Below are 15,529 nucleotides of genomic sequence, written 5' to 3' on the forward strand. Positions count from 1 at the left end.
AAGCAAAAGCAAGCCGGAGTCCAGTGTCGCAGTTCGACAATGCAAAGGTACCCCACCAGGGCAAAAGCTCGAATCCATCGAAGCGGGAGCAAACAGCGGTCCACCGTAGTTCCCAATTGTCCGGGAAGGAGCAGATCTCCGCGTCGTGTGCAAGTCCTCGAAGTCCGGGCGGTGAGAAAGCGGAGGTTCAAAAGCCACCGGCCCATCAAGCGGCCGAAGATCAGCGACAGCAACTCCTGGCGCAGCCGAAGGGGGCAAAGCAATGGAGGCATCAGGACGACAGGGGTGTATGAAAGAGCGACGACCCAAAATGGCGGCGGGCCGCATGGGGTCGGGAGAAGCACCGGGGGCCAAAACAGCGTACAAGGACATCAAGGCGTCCAGGACATCTCCGAGCGTGGGCGCTCGAGCACACGCCCAGGCCTCCGCGCAATCCGGCCAGCAAGGTTCGTCGGTGCAGAGCGGATCACCCCCCACGTTGTTGGTAGCCATTTTGGGAGTTTCGCCGCCCGCACTCCACCGTGGGCCCCCAAACAGTTCCCAAATGTAGGACTTTACAGACTTCCGGAGGTTCCCAACAATGGCCTCACCGGCACAGAACGGGCAGGCGCTCAATGGGGGGGGGGCCCCCTCCGAACAGTGGCGGGCCCCACAAGCGAGAGCCAGGCGCGGGGTCCAGGGCTGCCGGACAGAACAAAGGCGAAGGGACCCCTTCACACAGTCAGCCCCCGACACATCTCGTCCCCCTCCAGCCGCACGGTCCACAAATCGGGGCCGGTTCAGGATCGCCGGGGCATACACACAACGGCTCCCACCAGTGGCTCACTCTCGCGGCCGGGGCCGGCAATCTCAGCACCGCCGGTCGGGTCCCACAGGCGAGGTCCCGGTCTCGAGCGCCCGGAGGCCCCAATCCCACCGAGGGCACAGCTGCGGACCCACAGCACGCAGGAGCCTCTGGACCAGACGGTGAGTAAGAGTGGGTCGTTAAATTCCAAAATCTGTAGTGAAGTATCGTCGCAGTACAGGATATATTGCAGGATATTTGAGGTTGGCCGGAGGGCCGACAGAGCCGAGCTAAAAGGCGGCCATTACGCTCTCGAGCTAGGCTCCTCCTCCTACTTCAATTTATTAAGTAGAAACCTTAACGATGCCGCCAGCTTGTCAACACGGGACTCGGCTGCTATGTCAACATTCGATAGCAAGCGCCGAGCTGTCAGAACGGACTGTACCAAAGTGCTGGGGAGGAGAAGGGGAAGCGGGGAAAGGGCAAAAGGAACATTCCAAGTTACAACAATACTATTCTCTATCTAAATTAAATGAATCTTTTCTCACCTTAGAAAATATTTTTTGAGTTTCAAAACAGTCTCAGACACACACCAGAGCAAAAGGTATGCACTCCAGAGGCTGCAACCAACAATGGCACAGAAATGCTGTAATTCATCACACATATCTCTCATGTCACCCAATCAAAACTCTTCCCTCACTTTTTTCAAATCAACACCCTTCCCCCTTTTGACCTTTCTGCCTTTTTTCCATAGCAACTACCTCCTGAAAGACCTCTCATATTTGCAAGTTCACACAACAATGTTTCAATTGAACTCTGAACTCTCAGTACACCTGCGTATCCAGTGCAATCTTTCATAAAACGATTTTTTCTTGACCATTCAAATTACATCTTTCAAAGAACTCATCCATGCACCCTAACTTTCTGTTTTCAGCAATCAAAATCCACCAATCACTGCTACTGATTAATTACCACAGAAACTCCACAGTTTTTTTCATTACATACTCCTACTGTTCCAACTGCCATTTCATTACCACACTTCATCTGACTGCAGCAGAACCTCCTCTCACCATGTTTTCTGTCTGGATTGTTGGACATAGTTATATCCACTGGGCTCAAAGGTATGCTGATAACAGAAATTTACACAACCTCAATTTACAAAATGTAGAAATCAACTGGATTGGCCACAGAGGATTAAGATGTCACCAATTGATACCATTGGTGAAAACCTTTTTGCATTTGCCAAAACCTGACCTGTTAATTGTGCACTGTGGAGGAAATGACTTGGGCACTTTGACTGGGGTAGGTCTGGAAATGCTTTTAAAAGACACCTTTGACCAATTGATGGCACTTTTTCCTCAAACTGCCTTGGTATATTCAAATATATGCCAAAGACAGAAATGGAGGTGGTCCAACCAATTTTGTCCACAAATTGAGAAATCGAGGAAGCATGTAAATAAGTCTGTTTCAGCTTACATGAGAGATGATGGAATGGGCTCCATCTACAACAATAACTTGCGTTACTACATGCAAGATATCTACAGAGGAGATGGAGTTCACTTCTCAGATGAGGGGAACAGAATTTTCATCCTGAATTTAAGACTATGTATTGGTACCTACTTGTAGTTACCTAAATCAGCCACAGGACCCAAAAGCTCTTTTCAGAGGTACCCTACATCTGATCACTCACAATTATTATTTTAGTCTAACTTTTTTCACTAATTTTCACCAAAGTACGCTCACCGGAGCGCTACCCGGTACGCGCACCGGACGCTAACCGCGCGAAAATTTGAAAAAAAATGTTTTTTTTCGCACATATGGGCCTCCTCAGCCACCCTCAGAAAATCTAGGGGGTCAGGATACGTCTACCGTGCCCCCTTCTACCCATTCTGAACATTATTTGCCCTCCATCTTGTATCTCAATTCTACCGAAACACAAAATGGAGGACTCCTGTAACGCTGCCGGTTCGCGTACCGGGGCGCGCACCGGGAAGCGCTCGCTCAAAAAAGGTGGGAAAGTAATTCACAGAAAAACCACTGGAGACACTTTCACCAAATATAGATTAGCTCATACTACATACCAATCCCTACCATTTTCACAAATTTGGTTGGAATTCCATTTAGCCATTTAGCCTGTAGACCTCTCTAAATACCCTGAGGTAAATTACTTCACAAAACACATCTGAAGTGTTGGAATTGACAACCAATTAAAATGTTACTTTCATTTTCTACTTTTTTGGTCTTGTGGCGTAACCAGCGCGTCAGCGCTGGTGTCCGCCAGGAGATCTTTTGTTGCTGACTGTGCTTCCCAGGAGACAGCACCTGGCCGCGCGCAAAGGCGATCGGCGCAGGCCACGCGCGTGCGAACGTGCTCAGCTGCTGTCTCCTGGGAAGCTCCAACACCCTACACGCATGCGCATACACAGAGACACACACGTACGCACGCACACACACACACACACACACACACGAGCGCCCATGCACGCATGCACCCACACATAGAGAACTCACCCCCGCTGTCGCATACACACACGCCACACACACAAGTGCACTAAGCGCCCACCGCCCACTTACCGCCACTCCGGTCTTCAGCTGCCACCGCGGGGCTCTCTCTAGGGCATGGGAGCCCCGCGTCACCAGCACTGCTTCTCTCCTGGGCGCGTGCGCCCGCGGTTCGATCCCCGGCCGCTCCTCCTCACACGTGGGTGTCTTCCCTGACGGTTGCATGCGTCAGTAATACCATGTGACCCCAAGGCAGCCACGTACAGCAACGAGAGGGGGCCCACTGCCGACAGGAAACGCGGAGACCCCCAGGTGCCTGTGCTACGGCTCCCTACAGCATTTTAAAGGCAGCGCGAGGACGCCGCGCGAACCTGCACCGAGATATGGTGCAGGAAACAAACCAAACGTTTCCACCGAAATTTGTACAGACTGGAGCAGTGCGTAGGTTTCAGTGCGCGCGCATGTGTGTAAATAAGTGCGAAGTGGGAATGGGCAGGCCATTTTAAAAGCATGCAAAACAAACTTTGACGTAAAGGCTCTAGGTTCTGTAATAACTACCTTCGGGGGCTACGGGATTCGAGTCCTGGCAACGGCTCAAACACCCTGTGTTTCCGTGGGGGTTACTTTGGGCTGGCATACGCGCGCAGGAGATAAATTAGTGGAACGGGGGTTAAGCAATAAATGGTTTCCGGTTACCCTGTGTGTAAACGAAGAAAGGAAATACGTGCACAAATACGTGCCATGGCTTATTATCTCCCCTGCGCAAGCCGACCCCTGGTTTTGCTACTAAAAGTTGGTTCTTAGTTATAAGCTGAAGGAATTTGCTGGGGGGAAACAGTTTAATGTGAAAAGGGTGTGGCGCAGCGGCCAGGGTGCCTCGTTCTGAATGCTGGTTGAACGGATCGATCAACGGCAGCAGGTTACCGCAGCACCATGTGACATTTGCCAATAGCGCACTTAATGTAACGTAAAAGCGAGTACACACATTCTCAATCTTGGGGTAATTGTCCCAGTTGAAAAAACCACAAATTACGGCAAATGTTTTCCCCAAGGCAAAAGTACGACACAGTATGCCTGCAGCACTCCCAGTGCAGTAAATTGAGACAATAGAGAGCATCAGGGTAGTGGTCACGGAAATTCTATGCGCAGGAGTACAGTCGTAAGTCCGTAGGTAGTCACTAACATATTACGGCGAATTCCAGGCGTATTGTATGTGTATCTTGCGTACACCAGAGGGTGTGCGTGTAGAGGGTGGGCCATTAAATAAGAAAGCTATTTACAAATACGGGAAAGCTGGACTGTAAAAATTACTTTCTCACGTATGTTAATTCCGTACACATCGTCAAATACATTGTCATGCTTAGGTTACACAGAACGTGCATGCTTTTCTGCCCCCCTTCCCTCGTTGTGCGTGCTATTCCCTGCTTGTGACCCGGTTGCTGTGTTAGGTGGGGCTAGGGGGAGGGTGGTGGGAGGAGTCCGCTGGTGGGCAGGTGTGTGTGTGTGTGTGAGGGTGCGGTAGAAGCACTGCGGGAGAGAAGCTATGGTCTGGAGAGCACACACCAACCACGGGGCAAGAACTTGGAGCAAGAAGAAACCACAGTGACGCCCACCCTCAGTACCACTGCTCTCACCCCAGCACCCGCGCATTTCCACTTGCTGTTTCCCAAGTTTAACCTGCGCGTTTGCCAGAAGAGCTCTATTCTGAGCCCCGCGTCCATCTGCTCCACCCCCTCTTGTGCCCTCAGCTCTGACCGGTGCCCGGGTCCGACATAGCGGCTCTTACCCCTTGATCATCAACTCTTGCCCCGTACCGCCCTCTGACCTCAAGCAGGGCATTCGTCCCTTGCCGCGTTGCTCTCTGCCCTCGCAGGTGCCCTCAGCTCTGAATCCTCTGCCATCTGATCTCACCCCGGGCCCTCACTCACTTCTTACCCCTGTACTCTCAGCTCTTACCCCTCTGCCCTCAGCTCTTACCCCTCTGCCCTCAGCTCTTCCTAGGCCCTCACTTCTGGCACCTGTGCCCTCTGACCTCAACCCAGGCCTCCAGCCCTCACCACGCTGCCCTCTGCCCTCACCTATCCCCTCACTGACTCCTGTGCCCTCAGCTCTTACCCCTGTGCCCTCAGCACTTACCCTTGTGCCCGCAACTCCTACCCCTGTGCCCTCAGCTCTTACCTGTGCCCTCATCCGTTACCTGTGCCCTCAGCTCTTACCCTGCCCTGTGCCCTCAGCTCTTCCTAGGCCCTCGCTTCGGACTCCTGTGCCCTCAGCACTTACCTGTGCCCTCAGCTCTTACCCCTGTGCCCTCAGCTCTCACCCCTCTGCCCTCAGCTCTCACCCCTCTGCCCTCAGCTCTTACCCCTCTGCCCTCTGCCCTCACCCGTGCCCTCAGCTCTGACACCTGTGCCCTGTGACCCTCGCCGGTGACCATGGCGGGGGAGATCGTGGCCTTCCTGCTGGCCCTGTCGGGCTGGGTGCTGGTCTGCTCCTCGCTGCCCACCGACTACTAGAAGGTGTCGCGCATCGACGGCACGGTCATCACCACGGCCACCTTCTGGTCCAACCTGTGGAAGACCTGCATCACCGACTCCACCGGCATCTCCAACTGCGATGGTTTTGTTATTTAGTGCGCCGCCGCCGTGAAAAAAAAACCCACAGCTTGATCTATCATTTTTCCCATGAGCAACAGACATCAACATGCTGCCGTGCGCACCTGAGCAGGAGGTTCTCGGTTACAGAATAACCTTGGATCTCTTCATAAACCTGCAGGTCATGTCCTTGACATCAGCTGCTCATTCTTTCTTCTGCCTAGTGAAAGCATGAAACGAGTTCACCCAAACACTGCAACACGGAAGTGTCATCTCCATCTTGCTACACATTGGCTTCTGGGCACTCACGAGTGACCTATTTAAATGCTCCTGACAGTCCACAGAAGATTTCGGAATCCTTGCTTTCAAGTTCTTCTTGCATGTAATTCAGCCATGCGGAATTACATTTTAGGACAGGAAAAGGAACTGCAGAACTCAATAACAAGCCAGAGCCATAATCTGACGTACTATCTACAACTGCACTGAGAGGATGTTGCTGTATTTTCAGAAACTCCTGCCACAATGCTGTTAGATCCAGCCCAATGACAGGTAGCTATCTGCATCAGTGGAGCACTTTATGGACTCAGTGTAGCAGAACAATAACCAGCATTCAGGTTGGATACTTTTTCGACTTCAAAAGTATTACTTGATTATAAATACTCATACCTTGTTTAAATACCACACCTATCTTACCTGAGACCTTAACTCACTTTACAAAAATGTCAGAAATACAAATACAACTGGATATCATTTATTTACCTTATTGGCTGGGTAACCTGGCTGATAGTTGACTCTTCATTATTCTAGTTTTAGAGATGTTACTGCCAGTGCCTTTGAAGATATATTTCTACATGACCAACAGGATGTATCAATACATCTAAGTCACGTAAATACAACACAAATTGCAATAGAAATGCTATAGGTGTCACATTTGCAAAAGTTAAAAAATATTGGCATTGTCATACACAATGTCAATAACTCAAACTTTAATGCTGCGAGACCTATTGCATTGTAAATGCTTGTTTTACCTGACATTTGATTGGTTATGTACCTGAATATATATAAAGAAAGAGAGAGAAACACAGCCATTTTGACTACTACTTCCTGAACTACATTGCAAGAGCATTTTCACTGACAACTTAAACTTGTTTTTAAAAGGTAAGATGTTATTTTATAAATTTGAAAACATTTTCAGATAGTTATATACTATCCCTCTGTAAGAGTTAGACATTGAGAAAGGCTTGTTTATTATAATTATGGATTCATTTAGGTTTCTGTGGTATAATTATGAATTTACTTAGGCTTTTTCACAGGCACTTTTTAATAGTACTACTTCACGCCTGAAAAGTACCTGTCTGAACTTAAACCCAACAGTGCCCTATCTCTACTGATATATTTATTTTTTATGCAAATTCCAGCACAAAAATGGAAGGAGAACAGAACGTTTCCTTTGAAATTGTCCTAGAGATGAACATTGAGGAAATCATTGAACCCATTGACTTGGAATTCATGGATGAATCGCGAGACCATGAACTTCTACAATGTGTAGAATCTGTGGATCTGTGGATTTCTTACTTCAATATGAGGACGGTCAAATGTGGGAAGTTATGTTCAGTCAAAAAGAAGACATATCGGACAGTCAAATGTTAGACGTTCTATTAAATTTTGAAAAAGAATCAGAAAAATAAATTTATATTTAATAATCAAAAATTGTTCGAGTCTTTAATCATTTTTATATCTAATTCATAAACTAATACCAAATTGATTATAATGTAAAGTCAGACTTATAGTATACTGTGCAACTTTATATTATCTCCAATGTGTATTTAACATCTCTTTATCATCTCCTGCCTCCATATTGTTTCTGCTTTCCTGACACACTATGGTATGAATTCCATATTCCACAATAACTTCTGAAACAACATGCAAGATATCTACAAAGGAGACGGTGTATATTAATTTTTTGACTCTGCAATAATATATAAGGAAGGGGCACGAGGGCCCCCTCCATAGGCCTTTTATGGCCCCAGGGATCGCCACCTCCCTAGGGCTTAATTGAACAAGCATTCGCAATGCAATAGGTCTCGCATGAATTAAGTTTGAGCTATTGGCATTACTAAATATTCCAACACCAATTGCAACAAAAGTCTATAAATTGTAGGCCAAAAAAATGTGGTGTGTTTATTTTTGTAGCAATGGTGGCATGCTGCGCTTTGGATGAATATGTGTAAAAGTAAAGTGCGCCATACTGCGATTGCTACAATCGTTAATTGTGGATGTGTTAACAATCGATGTGTGCACTGATGGCTGGTGGTGTGTGTGCCTGTAGAAATTGTGCACTGATGGCTGGTGGTGTGTGCGCCTGGTGGAAATGTGCACTGCCGGCTGGTGGTGTGTGTGCCTGGTAGAAGCGTGCACTGACGGCTGGTGGTGTGTGTGCCTGGCAAAAGCGTGCACTGATGGCTGGTGGTGTGTGCTTGGTGAAAGCGTGCACTGACGGCTGGTGGTGTGTTTGTGCCTGGTGAAAGAGTGCACTGATGACTGGTGGTGTGTGTGTGCCTGGTGAAAGAGTGCACTGACGTCTAGTGGTGTGTGCCTGGTGGAAGCGTGCACTGGCGGCTGGTGGTGTTTGTGCCCGGTGAAAGCATGCACTAACGGCTGGTGGTGTTTGTGCCCGTGAAAGCGTGCACTGACGACTGATGGTGTCTGTGTCTGGTGAAAGTGTACACTGACAATGTGGTTGTGGGTGTGTGAGTGTGTATGTGTGTGTGTGTGTGGTTTTGTGTGTGTTGTTGTGTGTGTGTGTGGTTGTGTGTGTGTGGTTGTGTGTATGGTTGTGTGTATGGTTGTGTGTGGTTGTGTGTGTGTGGTTGTGTGTGGAGGTGTGTGTGTATGGTTGTGTGTGTGTGTGTGTGTATGGTTGTGTGTGGTTGTGTGTGTGTGTGTGGTTGTGGTTGTGTGGTTGGGTTCTGGTTGTGTGTATGTGTGGTTGTGTGTGGATATGTGTGTGGTTGTGTGTGTGGTTGTGTGTGTGTGGTTGTGTGTGTGCGGCTGTGTGTGTGGTTGTGTGTTTGTGGTTGCATGTGTGTGGTTGTGTGTGTGTGGTTATGGTTGTGTGTGGTTGTGGTTGTGTGTGTGGTTGTGGTTGTGTGTGTTTGTGTGGTTGTGTGTGTGGTTGTGGTTGGGTGTGTGGTTGGGTGTGGTTGTGTGTGTGTGTGGTTGTGTGTGTGGTTGTGTGTGGTTGTGTGTGTGGTTGTGTGTGGTTGTGTATGTGGTTGTGTGTGTGGTTGTGTGGTTGTCCGTGTGATTGTGTGTGTGGTTGTGTGTGTGTGGTTGTGTGTGTGTAATTGTGTGTGTGTGGTTGTGTGTGTGGTTATGTGTGTGGTTGTGTGTGTGGTTATGTGTGTGGTTGTGGTTGTGTGTGGTTGTGTGTGGGGTTGTGTGTGTGGTTGTGTGTGTGGTTGTGGTTGTGTGTGTGTGGTTGTGGTTGTGTGTGTGTGGTTGTGGTTGTGTGTGTGTGTGAGTGTGTGTGTGTGTGTGTGTGTGTGTGTGTGTGGTTGTGTGTGTGGTTGTGCTTGTGGTTGTAGTTGTGTGTGTGGTTGTGGTTGTGTGTGACAGTAATACTAATAAAACATCTCAAAATAAAGGAACACAAACATCAAGTTTGTTGAAAGAGAAAGCACATTGTAAGTCAAACGGGCAGCAGCAAAGCATTGAAACCTCTTCAATTCAGATGGGTTGGTTCAGTGTTTTGCCCTAAAATAGCTGGGATTTTAGTTTCAGTGCATGCTCGTTTTAGAGAAGTGAACGTGGAGGCTTGCCTCATGACGAAACAGCTGTGGCATCAGCAGCTGCCTTTTGACCAGGTTTGCTTGCGATATACAGAACTGCTGCAATAGCAATACAACGCAAGCAGTGTGGCAGACACTGGCGGGGTTAGTTTATGAAAAACCCAGCTACGCGGCAGAGGCTGTAAATAGGCACGTTCATCGTGAGTGGAGGGGGGAAAGCCTCGCAGTCCATTTGGCTCTTCTGAAGCTACTCTGTGCCTAGGGCGGTGACCGTTCCGGGTTAGCTTGGGTTCAGGTCAGGAGGCCCAGCGATGCGATTAAGGGAACAGCCTTTTGTACTCAACTCTTCAAAGATGTGCTAGATTTGATTAAGACTCCACCAGGGCAAGGGGAGACTGAGAAGAGAGAGATCGTGAGGCTGGGAGTCGATTTGTTGGGAGGCAAAGTCCAGGGCACCAACTAATATCATCACTATAAAAAATACACAACGCATGCCTTAAAAAAAGAAGCACATGTGTGAAAATAAAGGCTCAACAAGCATTGGTCACCCGCGCGCCTCGCGCTCCGCCTTGCGCTCAAAGTAAAAATTAAAAAAACAAGCTGCGAGACACGCTGCGTGGTTGGGGAGGGACATAGAAGCGAGGCACACGCGCTTGGCCGAGCGAAGAAAACTGGTGTGAAATAGCAGCAGGGAAGGGGCGGAGAGGAGGGTCTGAGGGAGAGCGACGTGAAGCCATATGGCTGCTTTGCGCGCGTGCACGCCTCATGCACTGTAGCTGTATGCCAGCGATGCCAGCGGTAGCACTTTGAAGACCCCCTCACTAAGGGATCCATTACGATGTCGGGCGGATTTCCTCCGCCAGGCTGGCGGTGGCTACCGCCAGCCTGGCTGAGGAAATCCGCCCGACATCATCAGCCCAATTCCCCCCGCCAGATTTGGATGGCGGGAGGGACCGCGGCGATGTGAAACACCGCCCGCCTGTTTTCCGCCTCGGTCGCCTAGCGGCCGGGGAGGAAAACCAGTAACATGGTTGCGCTGTCTTTTAGACACCGCCCGCCATATTACAATGGGCTTTGCACAATGCATTTCCGTGGCGGCAATGTCGCCACGGAAAGGCATGCGGAGACTCCCTGCGGTGGCCCCTTGCGGGCCCCCTGGGAGTCCGTGGCTTGGGGGGTGCACATGGGGGTACCTATGGTACTCCCCCGCATTTCAAAGTGCAACATGGCAGGCACTGCGCGGTGCCTGTCATGTTGCGCTTTGAAAAGCACAACGTGCACTTTTACCATTGCGGTGGGCGGAGATTCCTGCTACGCCCGCCGCAATGGTAAACATACAGGATGCGCCTGCCTGTGTGGCAGGCGCATCCTAATGCCATTGTCAGGACCCCCGCACTGTTAGCGGGCGGTCCACTTCTCCGTTAGGGTGGCGGGTGGGCAAAGCCCGCCCGCCATCCTAATGGACCCCTAAATGTCTCGGTAGCAGTGCATGCGCACTGGCTCAGCGAGACCTAAAAAATAAGAGGGGGTCATGCAGACCGCCCTCTTTAGTTATAAATTGCCCCATGGACCACCATCTCCCCGGGGCCAAAGAAATTGAAGAGAGGGGAAGGGGACCCTCAATTGGGATGTCGTTGGGGTGCAGAGCAGGAATATCGACGGAGAAATATCGAGTTACATTAATATCGCCGCAGATATATCGTCTGGAAGAAATATCGACAACAAAAATATAGATGACAAGAATATCGACTGACAGGTAAGAAATATCGATTACAAAAATATAGTTGTAATAAATATCCTTTACAAAAATATTGTTTACAAAAATATCGATTTATTAATAATGTTATGTGTTTTAGTGTTTTTAATAAGAATTGTTTTAGAACTTTTCTAGTTATAACATTATTTTATGTTTAATTTTGCGTTATTAGTTCCGTAGCGGGTTGTGGGTTTATAGGGGAATAGGGTGGGAAGTAATTTAATTATATAAAATTAATTGAATAATTACTGTGTTCATTTATTAATTAGTAATTAATTGTTTATTATTTTTAATTAATCAATTAATAATTAATTATGTTAATTGTTTAATTAATTTTAGGTGTGTGTTGTGGTATTTGTATGTGTACATGGTATAAGGAGTGGTGAGTAATTAATTTTAAATTGATTAATTATTAAATATGTAAAAATTAATTACCATTAACTATTTAATAATTATTAATTGTAATTGTGAAATTAATTTTAGGTGTGTGTTGTGGTGTTTTAATGTGTAAATGGTGTGCAAGCTGGTAAGTAATTTTTATTGATTAATTAATAAATATTAATGAATCAATTTTCATTAATTAATTTGTTAATATTAAATGTAATTGTGTAATTAAATTTAGGTGTGTGTTGTGGATATTATAGTGTGCTAAGTAATATGTAATTGATTAATTAATAAATATGAATGAATTAAATTTCATTAATTAATTAGTAAATATTAAATGTAATTGTGTAATTAATTTTAGGTGTGTGTTGTGGCTATTATAGTGGTAAATTATGTGTATTTTTTTATCTTTGTTAATAATGATAATAATAATAATAATAATAATAATAATAATAATAATAATAATAATAAAGCTTATAAAGCGCCTGGTTACACTAGGAAACAGTGTGTCCCCACGCTGAGGAAGAACAGAACCATGCAAGTTACAATAGCCGTCCAGCATTGAACTCATAAACCGGGAAGACTCCGGACCTACACTAACTTGGGAAAGAGATAAGTCTTCAATTTCTGACGGAACCTCTTCTCAGATGGTTCCATGCGGAGCTCAATTGGAAGAGCTTTCCACTGTTTACTGGCCCGGTATCTAAAAGAGCGACCGCCCATCCGTGCTCTATAGATACGCGGAACCTGGAAGAGCATACTTCCCAGGGATCTCAGCATCGCTTAGGATGGTACATGGTCAGCAACTTTTGAAGGTGTATGGGTCCATTACCTTGTGCAATACGATGAGCAATGCACATTGTTTTAAACACAATTCGTACACGGACAGGGAGCCAATGCAGGGTGGCCAAGGCACGACTTCTGGAGGACTTCCGGGAGAGGTTCAGTGCCAGCCTGGCGGCTGCATTCTGCACACACTGAAGTTGGTGCAGATCCTTTTTGCTCAGACCAATGTACAATGAGTTCCCGTAATCCAAGTGGGGAGTAACTAGAGTATGAATTAGTGTTTTCCTACTGGTGGTGGGAAGTAGGTCCAGCGTTTTTCGCAGGCTTTTGAGAATGCCATAGCATTTACCAGCTACCCCTCTAGTATGATGTTCAAGGGACAGGTTACCGTCCAGTCGTACTCCCAAATTTTTCACCTGCTCCGCAGGGATGGGAATAGGCCCAAGTTCCGACGGCCACCACGCTGAAGACCATATGGATGGTGCCTTCCCTATCACTAGAAGCTCAGTCTTATTCGCGTTGAGGCGCAGGTAGTTGTTATTCATCCAGCCTGCCAGCTCCCTTAGACAGGTGGAGAAATTCGCTGCCGCCTCTTCCGGGGGCGGAGAAAGTGTCACCACCAGTTGAGTATCATCCGCGTAGGACACAATCTCCACCCCGTAAGCTACCACTAACTTCGCCAGGGGTTCCATATAGAGATTGAATGAAGTGGGGCTCAAAATAGAGCCCTGTGGAACCCCCTGCTTTAAAGAGCGTACCTCTGATTTAAAAGGTGGGCAGTGGACTTGGAACTTTCTGTCTGCGAGGAACAAATACAGCCATGTATGAGCTGGCCCTACCACCCCTGCCTCCCTGAGGCGGGCCCGTAGTATAGGATGGGATATATATATATATATATATATATATATATATATATATAATTATATTTTAATTATGTTACAATTGGAAATTGAATTTAATCAAAATGTATATAGTTTTGGGGGGGGGATCCTGCGCTTTCTCTCCTGTTGCACTCACTGGAGTGGGAATAGTAATTTTTACCCCTACGCTATCCAGCACTTTCCCTACTGTTGCACTCTTTGGAGTGGGAATAATAATTTTTACCCCTACGCTATCCAGCGCTTTCCCTACTGTTGCACTCACTGGAGTGGGAATAGTAATTTTTACCCCTACGCTATCCAGCGCTTTCCCTACTGTTGCACTCTCTGGAGTGGGAATAGCAATTTTTACCCCTGCGCTATCCAGCGCTTTCCCTACTGTTGCACTCTCTGGAGTGGGAATAGTACATTTTACCACTCCGCTATCCAGCACTTTCCCTACTGTTGCACTCTCTGGAGAGGGAATAGTACATTTTACCCCTCCGCTATCCAACGCTTTCCCTACTGTTGCACCCTCTGGAGTGGGAATAGTCATTTTTACCCCTACGCTATCCAGCACTTTTCCTACTGTTGCACTCTCTGGAGTGGGAATAGTAATGTTTACCCCTCTGCTATCCAGCGCTTTCCCTACTGTTGCACTTACTGGAGTGGGAATAGTAATTTTTACCCCTATGCTATCTAGCGCTTTCCCTACTGTTGCACTCTCTGGAGTGGGAATAGTAAATTTTACCCCTCCGCTATCCAGCGCTTTCCCTACTGTTGCACTCACTGGAGTGGGAATAGTAATTTTTACCCCTCCGCTATCCTGCGCTTTCCCTACTGTATCACTCTCTGGAGTGGGAATAGTAAATTTTACCCCTTCGCTATCCAGCGCTTTTCCTACTTTTGCATTCTCTGGAGTGGGAATAGTAATTTTGACTCTGCTGCTAAATGTTTTAACTACTAATGGTTTTATTTTGTTATTAAATGTCTGTATTGTTTTTTTCAGAGTTTAATGTGTTAATTAAATTTAGAATATTTTATTTTACGTTAAAATATTTATATATGTTTGTCTTTTTTTTAATTAATACATTTTATAAATGAAATAAAGATAATAGTTAATAAAATGTATTTAAGTAAATATATGAATATGTACACTTTTTGTGTTTATATTTATTAAATTAAATGTATTTGTTATAATTAATTAAAATATATTAAATGTAATTTAATTTGTTAATAATAATAACATTATTTAATTAATTTAATTTAAGTTATGTTATTTTTTAAAGTCGATATTTGTTACATCTATATTTTTCACATCAATATTTTTGAGTCTATATTATTGTACTTACCTGTTTAAGTATAGAGAGTCGATATTTTTGTAATCGATATTTTTACATCGATATTTTTGTTGTCTATATTTTTGTATTCGATATTTAAACATGGAACTGCGTCGGTGATGTCACTGACCATGTCATGGTGATGTAATATGTGAGGTCTTAAGCAGTGCATTGTAGGGATGTAAGTTATAGTAAACTCAGGTAACTATAATTGCTGAATTTCACTTGTTTTGTACGAAATCTGAGCCTAACTAAAAAGTACCTGTAACCTTTGTTTTTTTACTAAAAAAAAATATATATATATATATATATCTATATTCACTGAAAAAACCATAGGTTTCAGGAGTTATATAGTTAGGAATTAGCTTTTACAAAACCTTTGAAATTCACTCAAAAAACTATAAGTTTTAGTGGTGTTATAGTTAGCTGGACATTTTACTCATACAAAACCATTGAAATTGCTCCTATATAGTTAGTTGTACTAACTATATTTCGCGCACCCGCAATCCACTGCTGATGATGTCACATATTAGATCAATCATGACATGGTCAGTGACATCACTGATGACATCTCAAATGACATCACTGATGACATCACTGATGACATCATCCAGTGAATGTGGTTTGCTTCGTTATTTAAATATGCATTATATATATAGCAATTTGCATTGAAGAATGAGTGGATATATATAAATAAATATTTGGATGGAGGATTTAGTAGCAGTGTAATTGACTGTT

The 15,529-nt window shown here is 45.8% G+C and overlaps 1 non-coding gene across 1 annotated transcript; it reads left to right on the plus strand.

Moving 5' to 3' along the window:
• Positions 1-3,485: 3,485 nt before the first annotated feature.
• Positions 3,486-3,624, plus strand: LOC144786369 (small Cajal body-specific RNA 14). Its single transcript, XR_013602169.1, has one exon.
• The last annotated feature ends 11,905 nt before the right edge of the window (positions 3,625-15,529 follow it).

This window comes from Lissotriton helveticus, chromosome 10, assembly GCF_964261635.1.
Source record: "Lissotriton helveticus chromosome 10, aLisHel1.1, whole genome shotgun sequence".
Classification (NCBI taxonomy): Eukaryota; Metazoa; Chordata; class Amphibia; order Caudata; family Salamandridae; genus Lissotriton; species Lissotriton helveticus.